This window comes from Pelodiscus sinensis, chromosome 5 (assembly GCF_049634645.1).
Source record: "Pelodiscus sinensis isolate JC-2024 chromosome 5, ASM4963464v1, whole genome shotgun sequence".
Lineage (NCBI taxonomy): Eukaryota > Metazoa > Chordata > Testudines > Trionychidae > Pelodiscus > Pelodiscus sinensis.
In genome coordinates, this window is record NC_134715.1 from 64,868,064 (window position 1) to 64,888,783 (window position 20,720).

At 42.9% G+C, this 20,720-nt stretch overlaps 1 long non-coding RNA gene across 1 annotated transcript in view; it reads right to left on the reverse strand.

The window, feature by feature from the left end:
- Window positions 1–2,678: 2,678 nt before the first annotated feature.
- LOC112546253 (uncharacterized) overlaps window positions 2,679–20,720 on the reverse strand; it is a 245,657-nt gene continuing 227,615 nt past the window's right edge. The window contains exon 7 of the long non-coding RNA XR_012904209.1: window positions 2,679–3,190. This is a non-coding gene — a long non-coding RNA (uncharacterized LOC112546253). The remainder of the gene's footprint in view (window positions 3,191–20,720) is intronic.

Genomic DNA, 20,720 nt, shown 5'->3' on the forward strand with positions numbered 1-20,720 from the left:
GCCCCCCACCCTCAAGGCAGGACCAAGCTCCGTCTACACCATCCCTGGCAGATGTCTATCTAACCTGTTCTTAAATATCTCCAGAGAGGGAGATTCCACCACCTCCCTTGGCAATTTATTCCAATATTTGACCACCCTGACAGTTAGGAATTTTTTCCTAATGTCCAATCTAAACCTCCCCTGCTGCACTTTAAGCCCATTACTCCTTGTCCTGTCCTCAGAAACCAAGAGGAACAAATTTTCTCCTTCCTCCTTGTGACACCCTTTTAGATATTTGAAAACCGCTATCATGTCCCCCCTTAATCTTCTTTTTTCCAAACTAAACAAGCCCAGTTCATGAAGCCTGGCTTCATAGGTCATGTTCTCTAAACCTTTAATCATTCTTGTCGCTCTTCTCTGTACCCTTTCCAATTTCTCCACATCTTTCTTGAAATGTGGTGCCCAGAACTGGACACAGTACTCCAGCTGAGGCCTAACTAGTGCAGAGTAGAGCGGCAGAATGACTTCACGAGTTTTGCTTACAACACACCTGTTGATACAACCTAGAATCATATTTGCTTTTTTTGCAACAGCATCACACTGTTGACTCAGATTCAACTTGTGGTCCACTATGACCCCTAGATCCCTTTCCGCCATGCTCCTTCCTAGACAGTCGCTTCCCATCTTGTATGTATGGAACTGATTGTTCCTTCCTAAGTGGAGCACTTTGCATTTCTCTTTATTAAACCTCATCCTGTTTACCTCTGACCATTTCTCTAACTTGCTAAGGTCATTTTGAATTATGTTCCTATCCTCCAAAGAAGTTGCAACCCCACCCAGTTTGGTATCATCTGCAAACTTAATAAGCGTACTCTCTATCCCAATATCTACATCATTGATGAAGATATTGAACAGTACGGGTCCCAAAACAGACCCTTGAGGAACTCCACTTGTTATCCCTTTCCAGCAGGATTTAGCACCGTTAACAACAACTCTGACTATGGTTATCCAGCCAATTATGCACCCACCTTATCGTGGCCCTATCTAAGTTATATTTGCCTAGTTTATCAATAAGAATATCATGCGAGACCGTATCAAATGCCTTACTAAAGTCTAGGTATATGACATCCACCGCTTCTCCCTTATCCACAAGGCTCGTTATCTTATCAAAGAAAGCTATCAGATTCGTTTGGCATGACTTGTTCTTCACAAACCCATGCTGGCTATTCCCTATCACTTTATTACCTTCCAAGTGTTTGCATATGATTTCCTTAATTACCTGCTCCATTATCTTCCCTGGGACAGACGTTAAACTGACCCGTCTGTAGTTTCCTGGGTTGTTCTTATTCCCCTTTTTATAGATGGGCACAATATTTGCCCTTTTCCAGTCTTCTGGAATCTCCCCTGTCTGCCATGATTTTTCAAAGATCATAGCTAAAGGCTCAGATACCTCCTCTATCAGCTCCTTGAGTATCCTGGGATGCATTTCATCAGGACCTGGTGACTTGCTGACATCTAACTTTCCTAAGTGATTTTTAACTTGTTCTTTGTGTATCCTATCTTCTAAACTTACCCTCTCTCTGCTTGTATTCACTACGTTAGGCACATATAAAAAGGTTACTTTTAAAAATCAGGACATGCACACAATCAAATACTGTGGGGGGTAGGGAAATGACTGTTCATACCAGTGTAGCTTGGAAGTTCAGACCTCAGGGAGATGAATGTGATGTTGGAATAGCTGCCATACTGAATGAGACATTGTGACGGGGCGATCCCTCTCCGTCCCCTGGGTGACGCCGAGCAGGCGCTGCTCGGCATCCGCGGGGGGCCGGCAGGACGGGAGGGGCTAGGTCGGGAGGAGTTCCCCTGCCCTGATGGACTCGGACGGCGGTCAACCAGAGACCAGATGGGCGCTGCCAGTCCCAGCCCGGCCGGTGACGGAGGGGAGAAGGGAGCCCCGGCGGGAGGTTTAAAAGGGAACACCTCGCCGCCATTAGAGGCAGCAGGGGCTATCAGGAGTTGAGGGGAGGACTGGGAGAGGGGGAGAGTCGGGCGACCTCCCCGGAGTGTGGACCCTCCCCCCACCCGGGCTACGCTAGCACAGCCCTCCGTCGCTGAAGGGCGGGGGCGCAACAGGACCGGCAGGCTGTCGGCCAAACCAAAGGTAAATACCCCAGGCGGGGAACGCCGGGGGGGGGGGGGAAGGAAGCAGCCCAGGGCAGAGCTCACTTGAGCTGGCGGGCTGACGAGTTACGGCAGGATCCCCGTCAGCCGGACCAGAGCAAGTCCGTTCCGCGTCCTTAGGGCCCTGGGTTGGGGCCCGTGAGTGAGGGCGGGCCCGGGCCCCCCTTTCCCCCATCCATTAGTGGGGAGACTACACTGACGCTCAGGCCGAAGCAAAAGCGCCTGAACGTGCACCAGAGAGCCAAGACCCCGCCGGAGAGCGGGGTACCCGAACACCGGGAGGTGCCACGCAAACCCCGGGGAAACCCCCGAGTATTCCGGGGCACCTCGGGCACAGGGCTGAATGCCTAACAGACATGTTCTCTAGATACAGTCTGTTTTCCGATCTACTCTATATTTCACTGAGTTTGTCTGCATGTCTGTCTACGCGTCTGTCTGTTTCTTCAACAACTCCTCCTAAATGGTAAGAGCTAAGACCACCAAATTTAGTTTACATTTTTCTCTTATAACTTAAAGCAAGGTAAAGGTTTGGTGGTGCCTGGAAAATGGGATGCACACCAAATGGGATTGCTTCTCAATAAAACCATACAGAAATGTAAAAGAATCACCAGGCAGGTGAAAGGGGCAGGCTGGGTGCCCCTTCTAATCGGGGACTGCTATGCCCTGAATGTTTCACCCTCTCCCCACTCAGGTCTCCTTTAGGAAGGTTTGAGTGGCTGAAGCTCCCCTCTCACACACACTCCCTGATTCATACAGGAACATTGTTGCTGTTTCCCTTCACTCCCTGATGAAGATGAATTGCACAGTTTGCTGCATTTCTCACTGTTCCTGTGGACCAGAGGGGGCAGATTAATCTGGATTTGTCCCAACTGGGAGACATGTACTCTCTCCTCACCTGTGTGCACTGGACCCATGGAGAGATGCTTCTTCTCTGACCCCAAGCTGCTGCGGAGAGGCAGGCCTGGAGTTGTCCTCTCTCCCTGGGAAGCCTGCATACTCATCCGCTGGTCCACCTTCATTCAAATAACTTAAATGAAGAAAAGGAAACATTTTTTGAGTTAAGAACCTGAGCAACTCCAGATAAATCTTCTAGTTTTTATAAATATCATTTCAGAATAGCAATAAAACACTCCAGTGAGTGCATTTTAAATAATTATGGTACTTCTTGAATAATGAAAGACCCATTGTCTATATTCTATGACTCAAAACATACCAAAATTTCCAGTGTTGCACTGACATTTATATCATATTGCTTAATCTAAACAGATATTTAGTTCATTTATCATTTTTACACAGTCCACTTTTTTTAATCACTAATGTCTGTCAGGTATGAAATAGAATAAAACAAAAAGACAGTTAAATTAGTTTATAAGGCCTACAGGTCCATGTGAAATACTATATAAAATATTTAAGACTCAGAAGAAATAATGCAAATGTCTTTAATTGCATGAAAGATATAAAAAATTGAAACTGCACGTAGTTATAACTTTGAGAGCAATTTGCAGTTTCTTGTCTATGTCCACTTTCATTTTTGTGATTAAAACAAAATTACTGAACTATAATAAGGATTATTAAACTGTGATGAGCATATCTAATGGTATAGCTTCAATCATAAAATCAAAAGCATTGTGTGTTCAGTGCATTATTCTAATTCATTATGATTGTGTTTGAATGAATGAGGGGGCATTTATATATCACATGCTATTTTTATAATACTGGAAAGATTCTAATGCTCAATACTAATATGAATTTATGCTGGTACTGTGGATACCTATTGCTGAATTTAAGCAAGTGTTACATAGTATATGCACTAGTGTGGCATAAACAAAAGCACTAAAGCTTATAAACAAGTTCACCTTTATTCTGGACACTGTCATAAGAAGCCATACACAGGGCCTGCAGCCCAGAGGGCCAGGATGGAAGTTTCCATCCCTGGAATACACAGCCTAGTGGAGACTTGAGCAGTGCAAACGCAAATATCAGATGGCCCTCATCGGCCACAGCCCATGCAGTTGAGCTGGGAATGTAGTGAGGAATAAATCACGTTGATCTCGATTTCAACTTCATGAGAATGCTAAGAGTGGCGTGGGGCCAGTATGCGCACACCTGGTAAACAACTGTGATATAAATGGTGTGGGGGGTCCTGTGCCTGGTGAATTTCACCAGGGACCTAGACCTCAGAGGGTGCCCGGGATTCCCCCAGCTGGAGCCACCTCAACCGCAGCCCTTGAAACGAGGATCAGGGACAGGGCTCCCCGTGGTAGAAGGGATGTAAGCATTCCAAGTGCCTTTTACACTTATATGCATTGCTCTGTAGCACTTGCTGATGTGCACTCTGTAATAGCAGTATAACAACAATTCAGCAAATTAACTCTGTAGTAACACTGACGTAGGGTACATCTAGACTACATGCCTCTGTCGCCAGAGGCATGTAGATTAGGCTACCAGACGTAGGAAAATGAAATTTACATTTAAATTTACATGGCTGCCGCCCTGAGCCGACAAACAGCTGATCAGCTGTTTGTCGGCTCAGCGCGATAATCTGGACGCGCGGGTGTCGACATCAAAGGTATTTGTCGACCACCCAGGTAATCCTCCTGGGATGAGGTTTACCTGGGTTGTCAACAAATACCTTTGATGTCGCCACCCGCGCGTCCAGACTATCGCACTGAGTCGACTATCGCTGTCGCACTCAGCGCGGCAGCCATGTAAATTTAAATGAAGCAGCGATTATTTAAATCGCCGCTTCATTTTACTATGTCTTGTAGCCTAATCTACATGCCTCTGGTGACAGAGGCATGTAGTCTAGACGTACCCGTAGTGAGACTAATAAAACAAACTATCCCTAATCGATTCTGTGTTGAAGAGAATCCATAATCCTGTTCGTCCATGTCCCTGTGAATTGACAGATAGCACTTGAGCAATATGGCTCATCAAGAAGAGAGCATAAGGGGCATGATGGAAAAGGTACTCCAGCCACATAACCTGACCTACAAAGGAGAATGGAAGCATGAGGCTCCTAAAATACAATTTCCACATAGCACTGTGGTGGCATTTCCAAATCAAACTTTATTGGGTTTTGGTTAAAATATCCTGGTGTTTGATTTATTTCTGAAAAGTCAACATTTTCCCAAGAATCATCAATGCAGGTGTAAAAAGGGGTTTTTTTCTGCTCAGGTGTGAGCAGAAAAGGTGATTCCTCCAAGTAGCCTAGAGAGGCTGTGATGGGTTCAACCATTCAGGAATAGGCTGCAGGGAGCAACCAATCGGCTCATATAAAAGAAGCTGCTGGGCCAGACATGGTCACTTTCTGCTGGGATCTCAAAAAGTCAGGTGTATCTCTAATAGTCTGAGAATCATGCAGCACCTTGGACAGATCGGTTGCTGGCATTTCTCACTTTGGCTGAGGAGCACAGGGGGCAGATGAGCTGTGCACTTTGCTCTCACTCACTGATAGGGACAGCAAGCGGCCTTGGTATGAATCTCAAGGGATGGGAGGAGGCTTTAGCTTCCCTGCCCTCTCCACCTCATCCCCTGCATACACATATCCAGTGCCCTGCACAGATCCCCTTCTCATTCCAAACACTAATTCTGCACCACCACCACCCACATACACCTCTAGCCCCCTTTCCTAAGCCCTTCCTTAAGGACCAGAGCAATGCCAGGTAAGTGCTAGTACATCAAAAAATTCTAATGCAATCACAGAAAAGTTAAGTATAAGACACACCACTATAAATTAATGTTTATGCTGATAATACAACACTTGGGTTATGTTGCTAAACTGTCTTTCTTAGTAAAACTTACAAAAATGCACTACTAGTGTAGCAGAGACCTTATGTCAATCAAACATGCACAGTGTATTATTGTGGAGCATGATCTATACGACTTGACACTTGTATGTGAAGGATTTGAAACATTTTGCTGCAGGCCAAATATGTTTCTCCCTTGTTGATAAAGAATCAGAGATGACATCATTAGTTCTCAATTCTGACATTCTGCAAACAGGAATTTAGTTTGCTTTTGGAGAAGACTATTATAAAAGAGTCAAAAGTCAAATATTTAACTTGCCATTACAAACAACAAGCAAATGACTATTATAATTCCTTAAAAGGAAGACACAAATAACTGCATGACTGCATCAATTATTGATCGATAAAAAATATGTTTTAGAGAGAGAAAACATGATTGAGGTCATGCATTACACTGATTAATGACTGCTTTTCAGAATGTAACCAGTATGTCTTATCAAATTATAGTCATATACAGATTAATTAATCTAAAAGCTTTACAAAAATAAAGAGCAAAATGAGACCAGCTGTTTGCCCACATTTGTACAAAAAGGTTTTTTTTAAATAATTTGATGGATTTGACCATAATTAAAGATCTTGACAGAAACCTTCAAAAAACACCCAGCTCAGGAAAGGCATAGTTTTTCCTTCACCTTTTCAATATATTAATTTCTAAAATAAGCAACAATGATATTCTTGTTTTCTAGAATATTTAGGAGATAGTCTGAGAAGCACATTTGAAAAACCTTCATGATAATACTCCATATGAGTGTTCTGTGCTGTCTGGGCTTACTGCTCAGAGACCATTGCAACCATATGATTTAAATAGGGTAGCCAGGCAACATTCCAGATTATTTGATGGAGTCTGAAAAAGTATTTTCAGACAACATTTTGCTTCCTAGCCTGTCTTCTATTTCTAGATAGAAATTTTTTTCAGCTGCCTCTGTATTACAATATCTAATGGTGTCTTGCAGGGTTCCCTTCTCCTCCTGCCCCCCAGAGAAGATGCAGTGATAACTTGTGTCATTGGAATGCTTCTGAAGATCTGGAAACTGCTACTGCTTTGGGGAAAAATTAGTCATCATCTAGGTTTTAAAAAGAATGTAGGTATTTCAATAGCATAGCTTACTTTTAATGAAAGTCTGGTGTTCTCTAAATACAAATGACGATAATAATGACTATTTTATGTATATATAGTGATAGTGCCCAAAATGTGTTAAACACTGTGCAAATACACAATCCCTGTCCAATATAGCTTACAATCAAAACAGACAAGATAGGTAAACAATATACAGGCAAAATGTGAGGTGCACTATCCCTTTTCCCCAACATCACTCAACACTTTTAGGGTATGTCTACACTGGCATGTTTATGCACAGTAAAGCAGCTTCTGTGAAGGAACTCCCAAGATGTACACATTTCCAATACTCAGTGCGCAGAAACTGTGCAGTTGCAGCCCTGTAAAAATACCACCCTAATGAGAAGCCTACAGCTTCTGCACAGGGCTACATTGATTCAGAGGCAGTGAAGTCATGCTGGACTGTTAGGGTATGTCTACGTTGCATTCCTCCTTTGAGAGAGGAATGCAAATGCAGACAAACAAAGTTGCAAATGAAGTATGGATTTGAATTTCCTGTACTTCATTTGCATAATGGCGGCCGGCTGCTTTTCCGAAATAGCGTATTTTGAGAAAAAAATTGGGATTATTTCGAAAAGAAGCCCTTCTTTCGAAATAACCCTTACTCCTTAAAAAATGGCCAAGTGGATGGCTTTGGTTCCTGTCCTGAAGACAGCAGAACCATATTCCTGTCTCCTTGCTGGTCAGCAGCTAACTGAGCCAGCCTCCTTCCTTTTATCCTGCCTCCAGGCCCGGCGTTGGTTACAGGTGAAGTGGGGCAAGGCTAGCTGTGCCAAAAGGCTTTGTTTAACCCCTGTGATGCCAGGCTCTCCTCTCTTCACTCCCTCACACTTTCCTTTGCCAGCAATAATTGTGCTGTCTCTAATGAGGAAAATGGCTGACAAGTTGTGTTGTCTGAAGAGTATAGTGTGCCCTTTTCCTTACTGACATCTAAAAAATGCAAATACTCGAGCAAAGTTTAATATCAAACAGTAAAAGGGGGAATGAACACACTTGGTCTATGCTAGCTGGAGTAGGCTTACCTTAAGCCTACCCATGGTGGCATCACACAGCAGTAGGCTGATAGGAGCACACAATCCCAATGGCTTCCCTTACTCTTTGCAGAATGAGAAGTACTGGATGCCAGTGGGGGCTGTCCTCAGCATTCAATTTAGGGCTCTACATTAGACCCACTAAATCGGACACTAGAAGATCAACCTTTGGCAGGTTTATATCGCTAGTATAAACGTGCCCTGAAATCTAGCCACTTCAATTTATAAACATCATTTATGTGTATTAGAAAAACACATTTTGACTTCCTTTGCAAAGATAAGAATTTCAGGGGCTAATTGGTGATTTTGGATTCAGTTACACAAGCTAAGTTGCCATGTCTAAGATTTATGAAATTAGACTTTTTTCTTTCCAACAGCTACATTTTTATGAGAGTTGAAAACATATCTGAAAGCAAGTAATGCATTTAAGAGCTGCAATCAATTCTTGGAAGAAATGGTGGCTCTCAACTTCTGATGGGATTTGCCAAGTTTTTTTTGCTTATTCTCATTCACTTCCTGGAGCAAAGGCAAAACATTAACCATTTGTTGTCTTTATATATTTATCTTTTGGTTGTCTTCTGCTGCAAATTATATTTATACACAGATTAATAGCAGCAATTTTTCTGTACAAGAAAGATGTATGTCCTGACTGTACGCTACACCACATTCAATTTGATACAAATGGTTCTATATAGTGAAAACTATTCAGTGAAACATGTACTGTCTTACAAGACCAACACTAAATATTCCCAAACACAACATTCAGTTCTACTCTTTTCTTTTTTTTTTAAAGATGGCTTTACTGAACAACCAGTTTGGGTTGATCCCATGAATGTATGATGCAATTATTTGGAAATTATTGACAGCAAAAATCTACATACTTATGTGAAAAAATCTATTGTCTTCTGAGGAGTGCCTAGACTGCTTTTTTAAATAAAAAAGTGATCAATTTCTGAAAGGTACAATTTTATTAAAGAAGGGACAGTTAAGCAGCTAGTAGGTCATTAGTCATGGGTTATTCTTTTCACAATTAGATTGGTTAGGAGGGTGACTTTGCATAATAAAACCAGCCTCTTATAGTACAAGTGTATTTCAAATTGGAGGCTGCCACATCTTAAAGCTATAAGGAATTGCTTCTTTATATAGAAATGGTGATATATTACTATGCTAGCAGCATAAAATATAACTTACTCATGAATTTATGAACTGGTAATAAACCATACTTTCTTACACCAATAAATCAATGTTTTCTCCCATGTACCAAGATATTAACATTACATATTTCCTTATCAGTTTATTTTTCTATGGAGCATAACTGCAGAAACTCTAGGTCAAAACCCCATATCTTATGTATTGCTTTATGTTCCCTTTACTTTTACAATTCTATGGGCTGTTATTGCTCATTAATGGCCACACCAGAGAAAAGACTCTCATTGACTTAAAAGAGGTGTTTAATTATTTGCATTTATTAAGATTTCTTACTAGCTTTTTTAATTAATCCCTCATGACTCCTCATAATTTTGAGATTTCATTTTTGATCCTGGTATAACTAAAAAAATATGGACCTCTTTTGGAACAATTAGAGAACCATCTCTGTGCATTTGGTGAAGTTTTAGAAAAGTATTTGGAAGCTGAGAAATGTGAAAGCACTGGCAGGAAAGAGAAAGAGAAAGAGCACAGTAATTTACTTAATAACTCTTCTATTACAAGATTTGACCAGTTCTGATATTGCTAATGATGATGGTTCTTTTGGGGGCAGTTGGTCCCAATCCTACTCAGCAGCCAAGATAACATCTATCAGTCTCTGGTAGGTGTTTAATGCTGTCAGGAAAAGCTAAGACCCAGATTCTGCAATCACTTATACATGCAAGTGGTCTGTTCAGCACCTGTAGGTTTACGCATAGGTTTAAAGTTAACCAGGCATGTAAGTTTTTGCAGGATTTCACTTAAATCAAATATATCAGTGCAGTTGCCTTTGTCAGTGCTGTTATTGTGTAGCCAGCTAGATGTCAAATAATCTTCCAAGAGATGCTTTTGTGGCCTGCTGTTATATTCTATTTTCTAACAGACTGAGCTGTTATATTCTATTTTCTTTGTAAGCCCAGTTTATTCAGAACCTGAAGATTATCTCCAGCCTCTTTGGCTTTGCACTAGCCACTCCAATGAAATAAGATGCAGTCTCTTGGGGTATGTCTACAAATCAAAATTATTTTGAAATAGCAACTGTTATTTTGAAATAATATTCCTAGCGTCTACATAAGCCAACCTCTATTTCTAAATTAAATTGAAATAGCGGAGGGCTTATTTCAAAATTGGTAAACATTCCACGAGGAATAACGCCAATTTTGAAATTGCTATTTCGAAATAAGTGCTGTGCAGATTCTATAATTGAGGCCACTCTAGCCTCAACCAAGAACACTCCTCTCCCTCTCCCGCTCCCTGGAGCCCTTAAAGGGGTAGACTCTGGCCAGAGTGCCTGTGCCAGCTCCAAGCCTGCCAGCCCAGAGCCAGCAGTCACTGCCCCTGACCTAGTGGCCCCAAGACATGAGCCCCAAGCTACTAGCATCCAGCCCTCCACCGCTCCCCAGGAGCAGTCTGCCAGCTCCCAGGAGCCTGCCAGAGGCCGGAGAAGGTGGGTGCCTTCCTGGTCCAGGGCAGAGATCATGAACCCTATTCAGGTTTGGGGGGGATGCCCCCAACGTCCATAATCTCTGCACTAGATGGGGGAATGTGGCCGTCTATGGCAGGAAAGCTGCCAGCCTGGCCACAAAAGGCCACATGCAAACCAAGGAGCAGGTTCACAGGAAAATCAAGTTAGTCCAGCAAGACCCCCTTGCTTCTCCCTTCCAGCTCCCTCCTCCCAGGGTTCCCCTTCCCTCTCCCAACTTCCCTCCTTCCCTCTCCTGCCTCCTTTCCCCAGTCTCACCAGAGTTTCATTTCCCCCCTCCCAGTTTTGTTAAATAAAGAGAGTTTGTGTTCATGAAAATACATGTATTTTATTTGACATCAGGAAGGGGGTTTAGGGAGAGGTAAGTGGAAGGATGTGAGGGAGGAATGAGGCACAAACCCCCAGTGTGGCAGACCAGGGAGGCTCTAAGTGCTCCTCAGGGTGGAAGCTCTCCCTCAGGGCCTTCTGGATATTGACAGCCCCCCGATAGACCTCCTGGATGGAAGCCTGCAGAAAGTGCAGCCAGGCTCACAGCAACGCATCCACAAGAAGCACCAAAGTGCCCAAGTGCAGCTCCAGCTCCATGTTGCAGAGTGCTGTGGTGTCCCGAGTGAGGGCAACCAGAGCATGTAGAGACAAAATGGTTTGCTATCCCTCATCGAGGTAAGCAAGCAAGCAGGGAAACCTGAGAACCGGCTGTCCAGGGGTGGGGGTCTCTTTAAGCACAGGCCTCAGATAGCCTAAGGAATCAGCCACACAAAGTAACTCCTGACCTGATGCCCTGCCGGACCTGGTTCTGGCCGGCCTTAAATGCAGTTCAGCATCTACTCAGTGTGGACGCGCTATTTCAAAATAGCCAAATGCTATTTTGAAATGCATTTTGTGTGCAGACACGTTATTTAGAAATATCTTATTTTGAAATAACTATTTCGAATTTAGATATTTTGAAATAACACTGTAGTGTAGACGTACCCTTAGACTAGGACAAAAGCTGAACCACACTGTACTTAGAAACCTATTATAGCAGTTCAGAGTCAGCACTGGATTACAGGAGCAAATCATCTGGACACTGCTTTTACACATTCTAGCACATATAGGCCCCAAATGCCTCTCATACCACATAGGATTGAGATTACTGTATATTGATTAATCTCATCAGTCTCCTCTGATTTTAAAATGTCTAATACCAGTGGTTCTAATATTTTATATATTATATCTCAAGGTAATTTTTACCTCAATTTTCCTTAAGTTTTTTTCTTCTAGACATTTAAGACACTAGTCTTTCCTTGTTATGCTTCTATAGATTAAATAAGCCCAAATCCCTCAGCCTCTCCTCATGAGTCATGTGCTCCAGCCCCCTAACCATTTTTTTTGTCCTCCGCTGGACTCTCTCCAATGCAACCACATCATTTCTGTAATGGCAGGCCAAAAATTAGACGTAATACTCCAGATGAAGCCTCACCAGTGCAAATAAAGGGGAATAATCAGTTCCCTAGATCTGCTGGCAGTGTTCCTACTAATGCACTCAATTATGCCATTAGCCTTCTTGGTTATAAGGGCACACTGATGACTCAAATCCAGCTTCTCATCCGCTGTAATCACCACGTTCTTCGCTGCAGAACTGCTGCTTAGCCAGTAGCAGTGTTTGGGATTCTTCCATTCCAAGGACTCTGCACTTGTCCTTGCTGTACCTCACCAGATTTCTTTTGGCCCAATCCTTCAATTTGTCTAGGTCACTCTGGACCCTATCATTACTTTCCAGTGTATCTACCTCTCCCCCTAGTTTAGTCATCTGCAAACTTGCTGAGGGTGCAATCCATCCCCTCATCCAGGTCCTTAATAAAGATGTTGAATAAAACCAGTCCCAGAACCAAACCTTGGGGTACTCCGCTTGATACTGACCGCCAATCAAACATTGAGCCATTAATTGCTGCCCATTGAACCTGACAATCTAGACAGCTTTCTATGCACATTCAGTACATTTATCCAATCCATACTTCTTTAACTTGCTGGCAAGAATACTGTGGGAGACTGTATCATTGCAGGAGGAATACCAGCTACTTCGAATTAGGGCTTTAAATCGGACTTCTGTTTCACTGCCCCATGTAGACGCAGTCAGTTACTCCGGGCTAGTGAATTTCTAAAATGGCAACCGGCCAGGAACACGCAAATCAAGCGTGGGATATTTAAATCCCGGGCTTGATTTGCAACTTCGGTATGCTTCATTTGTCTCCCTACTTCAAAGTAGGGGGCAAGTGTAGACATACCCTTTGTCTTGCTCCAAATACTGCTTGCTTGGTACCTAGCTCATATGTTTTAGGCAAAGGTCTATAAATAGATCATATTAATCAGTATATATAAATGTGAGCATTGTTTTTCACATGCTTATACCTGGTATTTGTTTGTGTAATATCATGTACTTGATTTTTTGTTATGCATGAATCATCAGTGCTAAGCAGAAAAATTCTTTATGTCCCAGGCAGTTCCAGAATTTTAACTTTTTCATTGGTGAGTCCTTATTGGAAATAAAAATCAATTCTAATGTAAGAACTGAATTTATACATAATCTCTTCCACAAACAGATTGTGCAGTTTAAATATATCGTTCATTTACTGGTTATAGTCATTCTAGACTATGCATTGTGCAGATCCCTAGTTGAGGAAATGAAAAGGGACCATCAAAAACACATCAAAAAAAATTTCGTTGAACTTAGGGGGAAAATCTTATTCCTATGCCCTAATTACAAGGAAAAACTTCCTCTCTCATTATGCTAGTTCAAATTCAATGCAGTACGAGTTCTTCTCAGTTATATCAAGGTATAGAGAATTCACAATTCGCTCTTATGTCTACAATTATGTAAAATATATTAACTGGAGAGTCAGATAGTATAGGCAAAAGGATGCTTTCCTGATTACATAATGCTATTTTTCTAGGGAAACCATAAGCTGGATATTATGGAAATGTTCATCCCCATGAATTCATTTCACAATGAATACAGAAACATTTTGCTTTTTTTCGCCAGTTGGTCTAGCAAGACACCAATTTATGTGCTGCCTGAAACTTTCCATTTTGCTGCATAAAGATCCTTAGAATTACTAATATTCAACCATTTGTGGTAACATATGTGTGTTATTCTTTCATTATTAGAGGGATTTTTTTAACCAAACTAAGTTCCATTTGAAAATAGAGAAAGAAAAGACTTTTTTGTGCCTCATGCACAGTGATGAGAGCTACGTCCCGCCTAAAAATGACCATAATTTTTTCTATATTTCATTAAGTACCATATTTTAAGACATTCTGCCTTTGCTCTACTGGCATCTTACCAGAAACAGTTAATCTGAAAATTTTAGGAAGCACAAACTCAAGGATAGGAACCTATTTCCCTGTGGGACCTGAACTAGATTCTGGCAGTAGACAAGAGTAGTAAGAAGATTTACATACTAAATCTTGTCATGTTTCACTGATATTTCATGATATTATTGGATTTTCCATTTAGTTCATCAGTACATTTTCTGTGCATCTCACAAATATCAATCATTTTAGAGTCTCAACGACCTTTGTGTGGTAGAAACTATTTTATCCCCCCACCATATAGTTTAGGAAATTGACAAATAGAAAGGTTAAATGGGTTTGCCACAGTAAATTTGTGACAGAGTCCAAAAAAGCTAGGAATCCTGGCTTCCAATATAATTCCTAACTGTAAGACCATCTCTGATGTTGTATGATAGAAATATTACCATTTATATTATTATTATTATTGCCAGTGTGAGGCAATTGCAACAAAATGTGTACAGGCAGTCCCCAGGTTACGTACAAGATAGGGACTATAGGTTTGTTCTTAAGTTGAATTTGTACGTAAGTCGGAACTGGCTCCAGATTCAGCCGCTGCTGCTGAAACTGACCAGGGGCTGACTACAGGAAGCCCGAGGCAGAGTTGCTCTGCCCCCAGCTTCCTGGAATCAGCCACTGATCAGTTTCAACAGCAGCTGAATCTGGAGCCTGGGACAGAACAGCTGGGACGCTACCAGATAGGTCCCCCCAGGACCAACCCGGCAGCACCCCAGCTGCTCTACTCCAGGCGTCCACAACAAAAGCCTGGTCTGCTGGGGGGGGGCGCACTAGCTGTGCCCCCCCCAGAAGACCAGGGAGACCCGGAGTAAAGCCGTGGGGGCGGCGGGGTCCCGCACCTCTGCGGCTTTGCTCTGGGTGTCCCTGGTCCACTGAGGGGGAGGGCCCCAGCAGACCAGGGACACCCGGAGCTAAGCCTTGGAGGCGGCGGGGTCCCGCGCCTCTGCGGCTTTGCTAAGGAGCAAAGCCTTGGAGGCACGGGACCCTGCCGCCTCTGCGGCTTTGCTCCGGGTGTCCCTGGTCCGCTGGGGGAGGCGGTCCCCAGCAGACCAGGGACACCCGGAGCAAAGCCTTGGAAGTGTCAGGGTCCCGCGCCTCTGCGGCTTTGCTATGGAGCAAAGCCTTGGAGGCGCGGGACCCCGCCGCCTCTGCGGCTTTGTTCCGGGGTGTCCCTGGTCTGCTGGGGACCCCCCCAGCAGACCAGGGACACCTGGAGCAGCTTTTCTCACCCCGGAGGACGCGGTGGTGGGACCACTGCATGACTGGGAGGTCCCGCCGCCCGTGAGTTCCGGGGCGAGAAAAGCCCCGTTCATAAGTGCAGATCCGACATAAGTCGGATCCGCGTAACTCGGGGACTGCCTGTACTAAAATGATTATCTTGTTTAAATCTATGCATCATCTCTATCCCTGAAGTTTTGGATATTAACTATATTATATATGCACCTCACAGATATGTTTGTTCCTGGGGTTTTACCTGCCAGGTAAAATCTATATTGATGCCAGAGAGCTTTGTGCTGGTGACCCATCAAAGGCAATTAACTCTGACAATAGGTTATAGAAGAAGCTCATCCTATCCGGGGGTCTTCCTGTGAATGCCCCAGCTAAAATCAAGCCAGAATTTTGGAAATGCTTTCCTCTATGTGTCACCAATCATGTAAGGGCCACGTGGCTTACACATGTGACACTGGACTCTTAAGTTGTGCCTGCAAATTTCCATAAACTGTTCCACATGAGCTCATAGGCATGAGAAGTCAGAATGTGAGGGATGCTGCAGTATGTCTAAGTTTTGTGCCTGGTGTCCCAGCCACTGGCCCCATGCTCCTGCCATGTAGAGTCCCAGACACCAGCCCACTCCTCTGAGGCTCCACTGCTGGCCTTAGGTCCCACTTGGCTGCTGGCCTTGCACCCAAATGCTCTACTGCTGGCTGCGGGACCCACGCCATTGGATCTACTTGGCCACCAGCCCTAGGGGCTCTACTGCCAATCCCAGGGTTCTGCCCAGCTACCTGCCCTACACCTGGGAGCTCCTCTTCCACTGGCCACATATGCAGGGTCCTGGCTACCAGCCTGGGATCCCACAAGGCCACCAAGCCTGAGGTCTTAGCTGCCAGCCCCAGCTCTAGAAGTATGAACAGGGGTAAGTTGGGTGCAGCTCAGAACCCCCACTCCAAAATCTGTTCTAGCACCAATGTGTGAGCTTTGGATTTGGGCAGTAAAAATACAAACACATGGCAGAGGGTGTAAAAGACCCTGGAAATATCCCCCTCTTACCACTTTCTTGTTCTGACTCTCTGGAATGTGGATTTACAACTAAAAAGAAGTCTGATGAAGGAATGCCAAACATAGTAAATACTGGTGGGAATGGGATAGGTTTAGAAGATAAAATAAAAACAGATCAAGTTTAAAATTATTTAGAAAAGTTAGATGTCTGCAAGTTACCAGGGCCTGATGAAAAGCATCTTAGAATACTCAAGGAGCTGATAGAGGAGGTATCTGAGCCATTAGATATCATCTTTGAAATATCATGGAACACGGGAGACATTCCAGAAGACCAGAAAAGGGCAAATATAGTGTCCATCTATAAAATGGGAAATAAGAACAACCCAGGAAACTACAGACCAGTCAGTTTAACTTCTGTGCCAGGGAAGTTAATGGCGCAAGAAATTAAGGAATTCATCTGCAAACACCTGGAAGATAATAGTAAAATAGGTAACAGCCAGCATGGATTTGTAAAGAACAAAACATGTCAAACCAATCTGACAGCTTTCTTTGATAGGATAACGAGTCTTGTAGATAAGGGAGAAGTGGTGGACATGGTATACCTAGACCGCAAGGCATTTGATATGGTCTCGCATGACATTCTTGTCAATAAACTATGCAAAAACAACCTAGATGGGGCTACTGTAAGAGTATGCTTATTAAGTTTGCAGATGGTACCAAGCTGAAACAAGTTGCAAGTGTTTTCCATGATAGGATCATAATTCAAAATTATTTGGACAAACTGGAAAAAATGGCCTGAGGTAAATAGGATGAAGTTTAATAAGGACAAATGCAAAGTACTGCACTTAGGAAGGAATAATCCATTTCACACATACAGAATGGGAAGTGACTGTCTAGGAAGGAGTACTGCAGAAAGGAATCTAGGGGTCATAGTGGACCCCAAGCTAAATATGAGTCAACAGTGTGACACGCTTACAAAAAAAGCAAATATGATTCTGGGAAGCATTAATAGGAGTGTTGTGAGCAAGAATGAGAAGTTATTCCTCCACTCTACTCTGCGCTTATCCGTTCCCAGGGTACATCTGGACTACAGGCTTTTGTCGACAGAGGCTTTGTTGACAGATACTATCCACAAAGCTTCTGTCAACAAAGAGTGTCTAGACTACATCCAGTTCTGACGACAAAGCAAGCTGCTTTGTCAACATGAGAGTGTAGACGCAAAGGAGAGCGTAGATGCAATAACACCTTCTGTCGACAGAACTCTGTCAACAAAAGGCATTATTCCTCATAGAATGACATTTACCGCCGTCGACAAAACTGCCAAGTTCTGTCGATGTTATGTCGACAGAACTCGGCGGTAGTGTAGATGCAGGTATAGTTTTGTCGACAATAGTCCACCCTTGGAGTATTGTGTCTAGTTCTCAGGACCACATTTCAAGGAAGATGTGGCAGAATTGGAGAAGGTCCAGAGAAGAGCAACAAGAATGATTAAAAGTCTAGAGAACTTGACTTATAAAGGAAGACTGAAAGAACTGGGCTTGTTTAATTTGGAAAGAAGACCGAGAGGGGACATGATAGAGGTTTTCAGGTATCTAAAAGGTTGTCATAGGGAGGAGGGAGAAAAATTGTTCTCCTTGGCTTCTCAGGATAGGACAAGAAGCAATGGGCTTAAACTGCTGCAAGGGAGGTTTAGGCTGGACGTTGCGAAAAACTTCCTGTCAGAGTAGTTAAACTCTGGAATAAATTGTCCAGGGAGGTTGTGGAATCTCCATCTCTGGAGATATTTAAGATCAGGTTAGACAGACATCTATCAGGGATGGTCTAGGTGGTACTGGGTCCTGCCGTGAGGGTAGGGGACTGGAGTCAATGACCTCTTGAGGTCCCTACCAATTCTAGTGTTCTATGATTCTATGTTGACTATGAACTGAGGGCCTTACAGTGTTTTGGAAGTTAGCAGAGACTTTACAAGCCAGCAATCTGTTATATCACTGGTACAAACCTGATATAATAATTTTGCTATGATTATTTTGTATGCATATGATTAACCATTTTAACCATTTTCTCCCTTTCTCGTACAAATAAACTGTTATATTATAATTACTAAAAGACAGGCAACAGTGTGATTATTGGATAGGATCTGAGTTATATATCAACCTGGTTATGTGGCTGATCTCTTGAGATCAGAAGAACCCCTTTTTGAGAAAATTGGTTTTCAATAGCCATTCATTATAAAGTCTAGTGTGTGAGCCAAAGGCTGGTAACAGCCTAAGGAGACTGCAGTTTTGACTTCTTGTTACCCACTGTGGTGAGACTGAAGTTTACTTTTGTTACTGGTTTGGTATACCTAATACTAGAATAACTGCCAGTCTGGGGTGATCCTGCTCCCTTTCTCAGCAGTTTATCCTGAGTCTGGCATCCTCTCCTTCATCCAATGTGGCACTATATTTCCATCTCCATTTATTTGAAGAGTCTGTACAAATAACTGCATTGAATTAGACATTTTATATGCCAGAATCTGCTAATGGGTTCTATCAGGTTTCTGTAGATGAAAGAGATCAAGATGAAACAGTTTCTTACATGCTATTTGGTCTCTTTGATTACATTCACAGGCTCTTCAGTCATTGTAATATGCCACCAGCCTTTTACTCTGCATCTCAAGCTGTGACAATTTAGATAAGTGAAATTTTAAATAGCTCTTATGGAACCACTTCTGCAGCACTGGAATTAATGGGAGCAGGAATGGACCTTGAAAAACATCACAAACACCTTCACCAGGAAAACTTTAGACTCAGGGACTTTAAAATCTGCCTCTAAAGGAGTTGACATTGAACAAATCTCAATATAAATCAGAGAGACTTAACTGGCCTGTTTCATAGAGTATTAAAAAAGCCACTGAAATGCAGTCTTTCAAGTTATGCTATTTTTATTCAGATAGCTTGTCAAATAAGTCTTAACAAGTACTTGCCATGGACTCAACAGTGTTTAGGTTTAGGGAAAGACCCATTTCCAGGGCTGGGAATTTTTGTTACAAAGCTAATGATTCGCTGCTGAAAATACACAAAATCCTCAATCATCTTTTCTTCATTGCAGGTATTTGTAAGTCTCTTCCTTTCTACATGAAGGAAAAGTGGTGAGGAGTCCTGTGGCACCTTATAGACTAACTGAAGTGTAGGAGCATAAGAGAGGAGAAGCTGCTTTTGTAGTTAGCAAGCCATTCACAGTCTTTGTTTAATCCAGAGTTGATTGTGTCAAACTTGAAGATGAACTGTAGCTCAGTTCATAGCTCAGTACTGCTGAGCTACAGTTCATCTTCAACTCTGGATTAAACAAAGACTGTGAATGGCTTGCTAACTACAAAAGCAGCTTCTCCTCTCTTGGAATTCACACCTCCAGAAGTGGACCTCATCCTCCTTGATTGGATCCACCTCATCATCTCCAGCCTGATTCTGGCCTGCATATTTATACCTGCCTCTGGAAATTTCCACTACATGCATCTGACGAAGTGGGTCTTTGCCCACGAAAGCTTATGCTCCTACACTTCAGTTAGTCTAAAAGGTGCCACAGGACTCCTCACCGCTTTTGCAGATTCAGACTAACACGGTTACCCCTCTGATACATGAAGGAAGAAAATGCTAACTATAGTTAAATACTTATAAAATAGACTATCACCATTCTAGACCATCACCAAGAAAATAAAACATAGGACTTTTTATACAAGGAGCTAAGTTATAGCTGGGCCATGGGAAGAGCTCAGCATCCAAAAAGCCTCCCATAACATACCTCATTGGATTCATTTTATTCATTCACCCAATGGGGAGACAGATAGAAATAAAAGATAGAATCATGACTCCTCTACCAGGCTCCTCAGAGGGAGTAATCTGGGGACATTAGGGGGAGGCTTGCAATGATACCAGAAGAACCTGGTGATGAAAAAGAAAGCTAACTGCATGTTGTTTTCCTTGAAAATCAAGCCTCTGGAGAGAGAAAAAAGCCAGTTATTTGCTCACATCCTAGAAGAGTTTGAGAAGCAAGATGTTGGGGGAGGGAGAAGCAGGCTACTCACTCATTTCCCTAAAAACTTGCTGAGGGGGAGGAGACCACGACAATAAAGATATGTAATTTTGTACACAGCACAGTCTGTATTTCGATCAGTTTTCCTCTGTCTTCCCTGGGACATCCTTCCCCCATGATGATTCTGTGGAACACAATGTTCCATCTACAGCATCAGCTTGTTGTTATATTATCTGGAAGTCACTTGCTGTTTATTATTTTAACTTGGTTTTCTTGTCCTCCAAGCCAGTTCCATACTCATTTTGGGAAATCTGGAGGCTCAATAATGGGTTACTCTGAGAGCATACTTCTTT